This window comes from Hydra viridissima, unplaced genomic scaffold, assembly GCF_058129835.1.
Source record: "Hydra viridissima isolate aposymbiotic clone 2 unplaced genomic scaffold, HvirCarnegie_v1 scaffold_3, whole genome shotgun sequence".
In the NCBI taxonomy this organism is placed as follows: Eukaryota; Metazoa; Cnidaria; class Hydrozoa; order Anthoathecata; family Hydridae; genus Hydra; species Hydra viridissima.
Genome location: NW_028324302.1, coordinates 17,313,182 through 17,325,158, shown reverse-complemented (window position 1 = coordinate 17,325,158; position 11,977 = coordinate 17,313,182). Strand labels below are relative to the sequence as shown.

Genomic DNA, 11,977 nt, shown 5'->3' with positions numbered 1-11,977 from the left:
TCCTGTACAAAAATTTGTTTTCAGCTACAAAAATTAGGTCTTAAATTAGCTCAAACAGCGAAGTAAATAGTTTATCTAAAAAAAATATTGAAGTTTTTATTGGTCCTAAAAGCTGGTTTTTATTTGATCCCAGTGGGCAAAGCGACGTCGGAACAACGTCGGATCGATGTCGGAGCTGACGTCGGATCGATGTCGGATTTACGTTGGAAATGGAAAGGTTGGGCGACATCGAAAAAAAGACATCGGGCGACGTCAGAATTCCGATGTCATTCAACGTCGAGCGATGTTAAACCAACGTCGGAACGACGTCAGATTACTGACGTAAAGACGATGTCATTATGTGGTAGAGCGATGTTAAACCAACATAATAAATACAATTAAAGAATAGCACATATTTTCTGGCATAAAAGCATTCATTACAAAAAACAACTTTCTATTTTGCATCAGTATCTTTCTGGAGACGCCCACCATCCCCGCCAACAACTTTGCTAGGGCCTACCGCAATACCTTTTGAACTTCCACTTTGATATCGACTACCGTAACCTCGCTTCTTTTCGTCATGACGCTAGCTAAATAGAAGTTGAAAGTATAAAGGCATAAATATATAAAGACCAACTTTAATTAATTTAGAATTTTAAATCATATAAGTAAAGTTATTTCGGTTACAAAAACAAGCAACTAATAAAATTTAAAAAAAAGTAATCCATTGACTACCCGACAAGAACAGCTTAAATTGACTGAAAACGTTAAAAACTTTCAGAAAACTAGACCCATTTACCATCTTTATAGGTAAATAAAACAGATTTATATTAAGTCTGTTTTGTTACTTCAGGGTTTCGCCAATGTCGAAATTAGCTAAATTATTGTCAAATTTAGGATCCAATTGTTAAAGGGATATATATATATATATATATATATATATATATATATATATATATATATATATATATATATATATATATATATATATATATATATATATATATTATATTTCTGATTATATGTTTTTTTCTTAGAAGAGGATCCCTTTAACAATTGGATCCTCCTCTAAGAAAAAAACATATAATCAGAAAAATAAGCCACCATAAAATCAACAAAATTTCTGTCCCCTAATAATTATAGCCACTGAAACTGTGAACTCCCTAAAATTAGAAAAATGAAATCAACAATTTTCTTTTATTGACTTTTATAGTCTAAAAAGTTGCTGAGTAATTTTAAAGTATACTTTTAATGTTTTGAAAATAAATTTTTTTAAATTTGCACCAGCTGATGCCTTTTTTTTTACAAAATTTGAAATTCTTAGTGGTTATCAAATATCTGGAGACATGAGTGTGCTACAGACAAGTATATGACATATTTGGTAATTGATCATGTCAATGTGATGTGTAAAAAAATTTGAGTACCTATTTCTCTTGCATCACCTTGTGCCAAATACTTTTTAAAATTTAGTCAAAAAAACCAATCTCAATCAATCAATCTTTAAAAAGTGCAGATTTTGGTGCAAAGTGTTGCAGCTGCCATAGAGACCTAAAAAATGTTTTGCAAGCTCCTTAAGAAAATATATTACCTTTAAAATATATATACTTCAGTTCTTTACTGTGGAGGGAGCCTATTTCCCAATATGACATGTCCAGCTCGCCATCTCTGTATGAGGGATATTGCAGTCATTTTATTGGTTGTATCCATATCATCATCAAAATCTATTGATAAATAAATATTCTTAATTATCAAATATGCATATGCAAACTTACATCAGTTCTCATGGTTTACCCAATATCTTCTTTAATAACAGTAATGGTCTGTCCCTGATATCTGGTTCTCAAATGAAGTGTGTATCCATTCTCTGTATCAGACACTGAAGTTGATTCTAAAAACAAAAGATATTGTTTTTGAAATCAATATATTAATAAATAAATATTCTTAACTATCAAATACGCATGTCAGTAGCACACTCAGGTCTCCAAATATTTGATAACCAGTGAGAACTTCTGATTTTTTTAAATGTTTCTGCTGATGCAAGGTAAAAAAATATTTTTTCAAAAATTCAAAACATACTTTGAAATAACTCATAAATAGCCATTTTTTAAGTTTGCATAAAAGAAATTGTTAAAAAAATTAACATCATGAACTACAATAGCATAGACAAATAAAATTTTATAAACTTGAAAGTTACTCTACCATTAATACGCTTTGACAAATTTTTGTGTTTGTTATTATATTGCCCATTTAATGTTTACTCAGTGCTATCAGTCCCCACAAAAGCATCATAATATTACCTTTCTATTATGTTGTTAATATTTTCTTTTAATTTAATCCCACTATCTCTTAAAAGACGAGCAACCTAAAAGAAAAGCATTAAGATACTATTGATATTATGTTTTATTTTTTATCTTATTGCTTGTTTTACTGTAAATAGTATAAAAACAGATATTTTTATTATACAATTTGTTAATAATTTTAAATTATACTAACAAGACAGAGTTTTTATGTCTATTCACCCTAATTTTTAAACCCTAGTTTTTATGGTTGTTGTGATGTTGATTTGATATGATTTGAGGGATGTATTGAATTATTTTTTTATAAGGATGACTAATAATGTAATAAAACAAAATTAATAACACAACAAAATTCTTACATATTTTAATATGTATTCTAAAGTCTACCCTCTTATTTACAAAGTCATTCACAAACTTGGATCCCTTAACTGTACCAACAGGTTATTGTATTAGGGAGAGTGACCCTAATACAATAATAATGATATTTGTTAATTTTAATAAATAATGATCAATTACTACTGTTAGCTGACTCAGAACGAAGAGATTCAACTTAATTGTTAACAAATTGTACATTGTCATCAGAATCTTTTCGCAGAGCATCATTAATTAGATTATTGATTTCTTGATTCTGGGCTCTCCAATTATTAATGTAAGACATCTAAAGAATAATGTTAAAAAGCTGTTGAAAAAGTTATAGATTGTTAAAAGTTATAGAATTAAACATTGATTGCAAAATAGTTCACTCTGTTAAGAAACACAAAGCGTCCCTTGAGACATTCATTAAGTTCTTCTTTTTGTTTAACAGCTTCTTCAATCACTAACTTTCTAATATTCTCTCTCCAGAGAAACAAAGTTAATTGAATACTTACAGTCTTTCTATTTGTGGAGCAACTCTTTGGTGCTTGGTGGTGGCACGCCTAGCTTTCTACTAAGAATATGTAGCACAGTGCCAGACAATTTTAGTTGGGAGTTAGGGGATCATGAAGTTATATAGTTTAAGGGAAGGTAGAGGAGAGCGCAAGGGAGGTGATATATGATTCTCAGTGATAAGCAACAAAATACCCTATTGCTTATCACTGTTTTAAAGGCCTAAAAATAACATGTCAAACTCCTTGTCCTCCAGTTGGTGCAAACTACAATTCCCATTGTGTCTGGATATCCTACAGCTTTCAGACCATCCTGGGACTTGTAGTTTTGTAACATCTATAAAATCCTTATGAAAATTATGAAACTTTGAAAGATTTTTTTTAAACCGGAGTCGGAGTTGGTACAATTTTTCCGACTTCGACTCCAGCCAAAATGAGCTCCTACTCCGACTCCACGACTCCGACTCCGACTCCACAGCCCTGCAAATAACCTTAAAAACAGTGCAATAATGAATTAATAAAAAAAGTCAGATAAATATTTTTACTAATTTAAATACATACATTATACATACATACATACATACATACATACATACATACATACATACATACATACATACATACATACATACATACATACATACATACATACATACATACATACATACATACATACATACATACATACATACATACATACATACATACATACATACATACATACATACATACATACATACATACATACATACATACATACATACATACATACATACATACATACATACATACATACATACATACATACATACATACATACATACATACATACATACATACATACATACATACATACATACATACATACATACATACATACATACATACATACATACATACATACATACATACATACATACATACATACATACATACATACATACATACATACATACATACATACATACATACATACATACATACATACATACATACATACATACATACATACATACATACATACATACATACATACATACATACATACATACATACATACATACATACATACATACATACATACATGCATACATACATACATACATACATACATACATTTATATATATATATATATATATATATATATATATATATATATTAGGGCCCTGCGAATCGGCGTTTTTAGTTTCGAATCGAATCTCGAATCGGAGCAGGTCTTGATTCGCGAATCGAATCGAATCACGAATCGAATCACTAGTTGAAAGAAATTTAAGTTTTTTATATTTATTTTTATGTATACTATACAAAATATTACAAAATTTGAATGTTATTTGAACAAACTCTTTTTGTTACTTCTAGCCCAAATTAATCGTTCTCTGCCAAAGTAAACATTTCTGATTTAAATCGAGGGTCTAAGAAAGTAGTGGTAAGAAAAACGTCTTCACTTAAATCAAACCTCATTTCCAACTGCGTAATAAGATCGTCAACAAATTTACCCATCCCTCTTTTATCCATCAAGCGAAGATAATTTTTCAAAGTTGTAATGCACGGATAAACTAAACTAATGCTTACGCTTTTTTCCGCACTTAGTATAGTAGTGGCTTCAGATACTGCATTTTTTATAGGAGCGACTGTTGTTAATAATTGCACTTATGTTTCAGTTGGACAAGTCGGTGGCACTTTCATACAGTTTTTTTTTTTGTGAACACTCAACTAGAGCAATCTCTATAGAATCATTTTTTTTTTAAACCCATTTCAATAAGCTAGAAGTGCTGTTAAAGCGCGTTTCCACATCCATTGGAGGCTTTGACTCAGGTTTTCCTTGAGAAATCTGATACTTTTTGAGAGTTGTCTGTCCAACTGATGATGAGTGAAAAAATCCTACTATTTTATGAGCCTTGCTAATTAATATAACAAGAATTGGTTGGTTGTGTATAGCTGATTTCACACAAAGTTGGAGTTTATGAGCACAACAGCCTAGCCAATCAAGCCCAAGAAGTTTAAGTGTGCATGGCATACTGGGAGTAGTATCGGTTGTAGCTCGGAAAATATTATCTGAAGTCAAGTCAAATTTTGACAGCACGTTTCTTAAAAGTTCTTCAGTGGAAGTAGCTTTGTGACAAGCATTTATTACTTCCAGATTTACAACTGATAAACAGCATAACTCTAAAACCCAAGAGGATGAAATAAAGTGGCAAGTAGAAACAAGAAAGTTATCGCCATTGTCGGCTTTAAAGTGATCAAAAGTGATGCTAGTGTGAGGGTGGCGTTTTTCTTATATGTTATTATTATTCTATTTTCTTTTGCAGTAAAGGGGAAGGGGAAGGTTTGGGTTTAGTGTTATGCTTGGATTAGGTAGATGGAGGTTGGGAACGAGGTTAGTGGTCTGGGAAGTACTTTGTCAGGTAATGGCGAGGTTTAGGGATAGTTTGGTTAGGAATGGGCAAGGTTTAATCTAAAAGGGCTAAACTTATAATCGCCGTCCTCAGTATATTCTATAATGTAATAAAACTCAACAAATGTTCTATTAATGTGTAATGGTAGCACTCTTACTCTTATAACTTTTATGTAATACAAATAATATTCTCTTACGCTTCTTGCAGTGTTCAATACTGTTTATTTCAATTACTCCTCTTTCTTTTATATTTTCTTTTATTACAAATATCTCTTCTTTAATTAAATCTTCTGTTTATTCTCCAACAATCAATATTAAAATCTTCTTTTCTTCTTTTATTCAACTGCTTATTAAACTGCTTATTCCTCAAAATACTCTTCTTATCACAAAATTCTTTCTCTTCTTTAAAATCCTCTTTAATTCTCTTAAAAATCTTCTTTTAAATCTCTTTAAAACTCTTTTCTCTTAAAATTCTCTTTTGAATCTCTTCTTCAAAAACTCTTTTCTCTTCTCCAAAAAACTCTAATTCTTCTCCAATTCTTCTCCTAACAAAAACTCTCTCTCCACTTAACTGTCAGATTCTTTCTTTTTTGAGCTTTTATAGTTTTTGCTTGTTTTCCTGTTGCGATATCTTTTCATTTATTTATATGGCAGGTTGATGAGTCTTCGTGTTTACGTCTTTTCTCCGTTGTTTTTAACTTTTCTTCTTTCCGTTTTATCGTCTACTTACGTGATAGATCGGTGAATCATCGTGTATTAGTCTTTTCTGATCGTTGTTTTTAACTTTTCTAATTGTCGCTTTATCGTTTACGAATCTCCACGTTTACGTCATTTCTCAGTTGTTGTTTTTAACTTAATTCTTTTTGCTTTATCATTTATTTATGTGAATAGTGGACGAGTCATCTTGTATGTGTCTTTTCCGATCGTTGCACAGTGGAGTATATCACTTGAAAAGTTGAACAAAATTATTTTATGTTTATTATCGATGTGATATGTAGTAAAAAGAAGTTTAGGGTCATTATATTGTATTAAAAACAATTGGTCATGTATTTTTTGTTTTAATATATACATTTTTTACATGAAATGTAAAAAATTTATATATTAAAACAAAAAATACATATTTTTATACATCTTACATACTTTACAAATATCTATAACTTTACAACTATTTAACATAATGATAAATAACTAAATTTATAATACTAAAAAGGATAATCACACTTGAAAGTTGCATCTAAACCTATACTGGGTTTCTCAATCATTGAACTTTATCCTTAGGTTATACCTGTTGTTATGAATTATTTTTCGTTAAAGGATTAAATCCTATGGTTAATCCGCTACAAGGGGCTAATGATTTGACAACCAAACAGTTTGAAATTAACAATCTAAATTTATTATTATAGCCCTATATTTAATCCAAAATAAAATAAAATATTTTTGTACATGTCAATGCAATCATTTTCAATCAGAATCAATATCTGATATGTCGTCAATCGTCATCGCTTGTGAGTCTTCTAATGTTTCCGGCATCAAGAGTCCTATTGTCTCACTGGAGAACGGTTTTCTTTTTGTCTGGGGCCTTTTTCTCATACTGCTTAGCAAAGGATCCGAAGTTAGCAGAAGTCTGTTTTATACGACATATGCAGCAAGGATTCAAAAACTCTGATTCTTGCGTGCAGTATTGATAGCCCAAAGTTCAGTGTTTCACGGCTTTCTGTCGTTTTTTTATTCAAGTCATTAAAATCTTTTGAAGTTTGCCCACATATATGTTCCCTTAAAACCCTTGTTTTTCGCCTTCTCGTTGGTAAACTCGATTCATAAAATTTTTTTGACGGTCGGCCGGGTTTTGCTACCGTCCAAGTTGGTAGAGCTATGGTGGTGTTGAGCCATTGTTTGTTATTTTTTAAAAAACGCTCTCTTATACGGCTAGCGTTTTCCCATTTTTGTTTAAATTGGAACTTAAAAGGTGAAAAAATGGTTTTTAGTGCACTTTCTTCATTTACAGGGCATTTAGTTATGTTTTTATAATAAAAACATAACTAAATGCCCTGCAAATGAAGAAAGTGCTCTAATAAAAACACGAATTTGTCGTCAATTTTTTCCTCGGAACTTTGCTCCAAGACTTCATAAAGTGATTGTCTAGTCATCTTTATTGTGATAGCTTGAGATTCTACAATAAAAATATGAATTAAATTAAGTAAAAGTTTTAATCACAAAAAAAATGTATTTGCCTTATTGACTAAAAAAGTTAAAAAAATCTTAGGGCGCGTACATGCGCAACTTTTTTTTTTTAAATGGTAAATAGAATATCTAAGGTTTACGTGAAGCACAAGCTCGTAGCTTAATAAGGCTTAATTGATATTCAAAAACACTTTTTAATATCGTGTATATAAAAAAAAACGTTAAATTTTTTACATCAAATATAATTGATGAGAAATGTGACAGTAACATATAAAATAGAGAAAATAAATATACCAAAAAATTGAGCTTACCTTCTTTTTCAATATCCATTATGGTTTTTAAAATTTGTCACTAACCACAAACTCAAAAAACGATTTGTAATAATGCTCGTCAACAGGAACGTTGAAAAACAATTGAATTCATTACCACAATTACTCGATTTTTAAAGCTGCCCCAATAAGGTGGGAGGGAGATGGGTAACCGAAATGACCATTTAGGGATGTAACCTTTATTAAGCTTTAACAATGCACCAATAAAAACAGATTTTGAAAAAATTTTGAAAATTGACTTTGGATCAACTTTTTCGTATAAATACTCCACTGTGCGTTGTTTTTAGCTTTTCTTATTATCGCTTTATCATTTACGCGTCTTCGTGTTTACGTTTTTCCACAGTTGTATTTAACTTTTCTTCTAACGCTTTATCACTTATTTATGTGAAGAGTTAGTGAATCATCTTGTGTATGTTTTTCTATCGATCGTCGTTTTTTATTTTAGTTTTCCCTCCTCACACTAGGTTTGGAGATTAACTGGCTTTTTATACTTTGTTGGAGGTTAATATATAAATCATCGACCATGTCACCTAAATTTCGAGATAAAGTGATCGGATGTGGTGGATGATATTACCCTTGAGTAAGCACCGAGCACAGATTAATAAAGCCAGATCCAGAAGTTGTCTCAAATGATTTTCCATCTTTAATTACAAATCTAAGCACTGCATGATCGTAGTTTTTTTTAATAACTGTATCTATTGGAGGTCGAATAAAATACGAATTTAACAAGGAACTTAATGATTGCTCGATTATGTTATCGGAATTCTTTTATCTTTTAGTAGCAGATGTGCGCTTTTTTGTTGCTTCTACGTGTAGTTTTTTATGGTCACGTTTTAAATGGTTCCATAGATGAGATAAAGTTCCAGTTTTCTGAACAGAATACTTTTTGTTGCAATTTTCTTGTTTGCATTGCCAGAATACTCCTTTTTTTTCAAAGAATTCTTTAACTGCCGATTTTTTAGAAGTCATTTTATAGCTTGATGCGAAAATAGCTTGATGTAGCACAAACAAAAAATATCGAATTTAAAATTACTTTAGTGAAAGCGAAGTCAAACATTAATGACGCAAAAAATAAAACCTAACTTTTGCGTTACTAAGTTGCGTTCCGCTCTGTTTAAGTCCCTAAATGAAAAGTATGTTTACGTTCCAAAATTACTCTACCGCTGAATTTTCTGATAACATAAATATTGATATTTTGAAAACTTTTTAACGCCGTTTGTATGAAAACATAAAGTAACTTAAATAAAAAAATGATTCGAAAAACTCGAATCATTTTTTTCGAATCGAATCTCGAATCGAAGCGACATTTGATTCGCGAATCGAATCGAATCGAAGCGATTCGCAGGGCCCTAATATATATATATATATATATATATATATATATATATATATATATATATATATATATATATATATATATATATATATATATATATATATATATATATATATATATATATATATATATATATATATATATATATATATATGTTTTAAAGTATCACAATTAATTAAATCAAGTAAAAAAATAAACGAACTTTCGCTTGCCATAAAAAGCATGCGTTTTATGGTTTGTTAATATGTTATGGCTGTCAATAGTCTTATGTATTAAATTTATATCTTCCCGGTAAATTTACTTTTTTCCAATAATAATAATTTTTCCGGTAGAATAACTACTTTTTTCTAATAAGATGTTTATTTTCCGGTATTCAAAATTCCAGTTCAAAAAAAATATAATAAAATTACCGTGGTGTTTACATAAAGTAAACATTTAGAGAAAAAAATTTAGTTCTTATATCTAACTAGATATCTAGTTAAAATAACAAAGTTATTTTCCGCAAATGTTTCTTTTACATATACGAAATTTGTCATTTCTTAAATTAGGACTTACTTAAAGCATAGGACTTTGTTAGGTCACACCACGGTATGTAAATTTTATTTATTAGTAAAATTGTCCATTTACGTTATATTTAGGGCAAAAGACATCGCACGATGTCAGAACAACGTTGGTAAGTCAACGTCGTTTTGACGTCGCTATCGCGATGTTATAACAACGTTGTAATAAGTCGGTTGATATTGCCGATGAAAACCCAACGTAAACCCGACGTCTGTTTGACATCGGGTGCCCACTGGGATTTATTAACAATGACATTACATGAGACAGAATGGCTTAAAATCAGTTCATCAAACTGGGAAAAATTTTCGGGTTATATAAGATTTAAAAATTATGTCACTGGTCTTCTAGTTGTAAATGATAGTGCAGAACGTGCTATTAAACTTGGTCAAGACTTCATTGAAACTTTCAGAAACGAAGAAGATAGCCTAGCTAATTTATTAGTTGTTGCAGATCATCAACTAAAATTTCAGACAACAGAAAAAAAATCTTGGTTGAAAACTTTAAAATAATTTTTCTTTAAAAAATAAATGCAAATTTAAAAATATTTTTTATTTAAAATACATTGGAAAAAAAAAAACGCCCCCCCTACCTCCCAAATATAAACATGTATTTAAATGGGTAGGGCTGACTATTTCCATCATCTTTTGCATTAAAACAAAACATAATCTAAAAATAGATATATCAGGCTATAAAAATAACCCTTAAGATATTTTTAAAATATTTGTAAGTGACCCTGCCCTCCTTATTATTTACAAAATTTATAAATTTTCTAATTTTCGGACTGCTGGGACCGACCATAGAGGTACCCATAAAAAAAAAAATTACATTTTTTTAATACACATATCAGAAGGAACTAGAAAAATTATTATGGTATTTTTTTTATTGACTTTGGTGTTTTATGCCCCACAATACAACCGTGTTTTGTGTAAAAAAGTAAGTTAAAAAAAAAATTGCTTTTCAATTTATTATAAAGATAAACTTTCATAGAGAACTCAAGTCTCAAATACTAAGATTACTAAAGTTTAAAGTTTACTTCAGCTGAAAATTTCAAAATATTGGTAATGAAAACTGTAAGACAATTTTCGCATGTTAATGCATAACTTCAGTAATGCGTTAATTTGCGCACGCTTAGTATTATTACGCCTGCGCATTGTAAACATTCACAGAACAAGTCATTTTATGGTGCGTTCGCAGACATCAAGCCGATGATGTTTTCCGATGGAACATAAGTTAATTTACATGCCGCTACATGGTTTTTAGTTTAACGAGGCTGCTGATTGAAACTAGAAACCATGTTTAATATAAAAAAAAAGTAAAAACAATTAGTTTTTTACTTTTTTTTATATTAAACAAAAAATGTTTTCAATTGTTCAAAAATTGTGTCAATGCAATGACTTTTTGTTTACTGTGAATTGTCATTTATTGTCACTAATCGTAAAATTTATCGTAAAATCTTAATTATTGGAGAAATGATTTAATAATGAACAGAAATAATGTAAAGCTTTTCATAACTTAAAATACGTCATTTATGAATTCTACAACGTGTATAATAATTCCGTATCTTTGTAATTATTTTAATAAACAATGCAATTTTAAAAAATGCCAAATCAAAAAAAAGATCTCATGAAAAAAAACAACAACAGAAAAAGTGTTTGCATTCTCTGCATGAAGAAACCACTCCAGACCACTCTCAGCATTTCAGACAGATAGAATTAAGTAAAATTTATAAATCCACATTGATTTTCTTACATGCAAAATATAAACCTCAGGAAATATGTGAAGCATACATAATTGCCCTTTGCAGGAATCAAGGTGTAAAAAGATATTTTCTCATTTGTTTTGTTTTACCTCAACCCAAATGAAAATAGCTACCCGAGATTAAGGATGCTCTTCCTAAATCTGTGAAACCAGCTGCTTCAAGCTGAATGAAAGAACCCATCAGACATCAGAAACCTAATATGATGTGTACACTGCTTTGGCATTCTTGGAAATTTTTAAAGGGAATCTTAAGTAGCTCGCTGTAAAAGATAGC

The 11,977-nt window shown here is 30.0% G+C and overlaps 1 long non-coding RNA gene across 14 annotated transcripts; it reads right to left on the bottom strand.

The window, feature by feature from the left end:
* Nucleotides 1-377: 377 nt before the first annotated feature.
* Nucleotides 378-9,951, bottom strand: LOC149891239 (uncharacterized). Of its 14 annotated transcripts, XR_016451291.1 has the most exons (5): nucleotides 9,587-9,951; nucleotides 2,793-3,633; nucleotides 2,277-2,341; nucleotides 1,585-1,867; nucleotides 378-569 (listed from the first exon to the last, which is right to left on the bottom strand). It is a non-coding gene; the product is annotated as an uncharacterized LOC149891239 (long non-coding RNA). The 14 variants fall into 14 exon arrangements; XR_016451298.1 differs by lacking the exon at nucleotides 2,793-3,633 and having other exon boundaries at nucleotides 2,179-2,341; XR_016451292.1 differs by lacking the exon at nucleotides 2,793-3,633.
* Nucleotides 9,952-11,977: the final 2,026 nt, after the last annotated feature.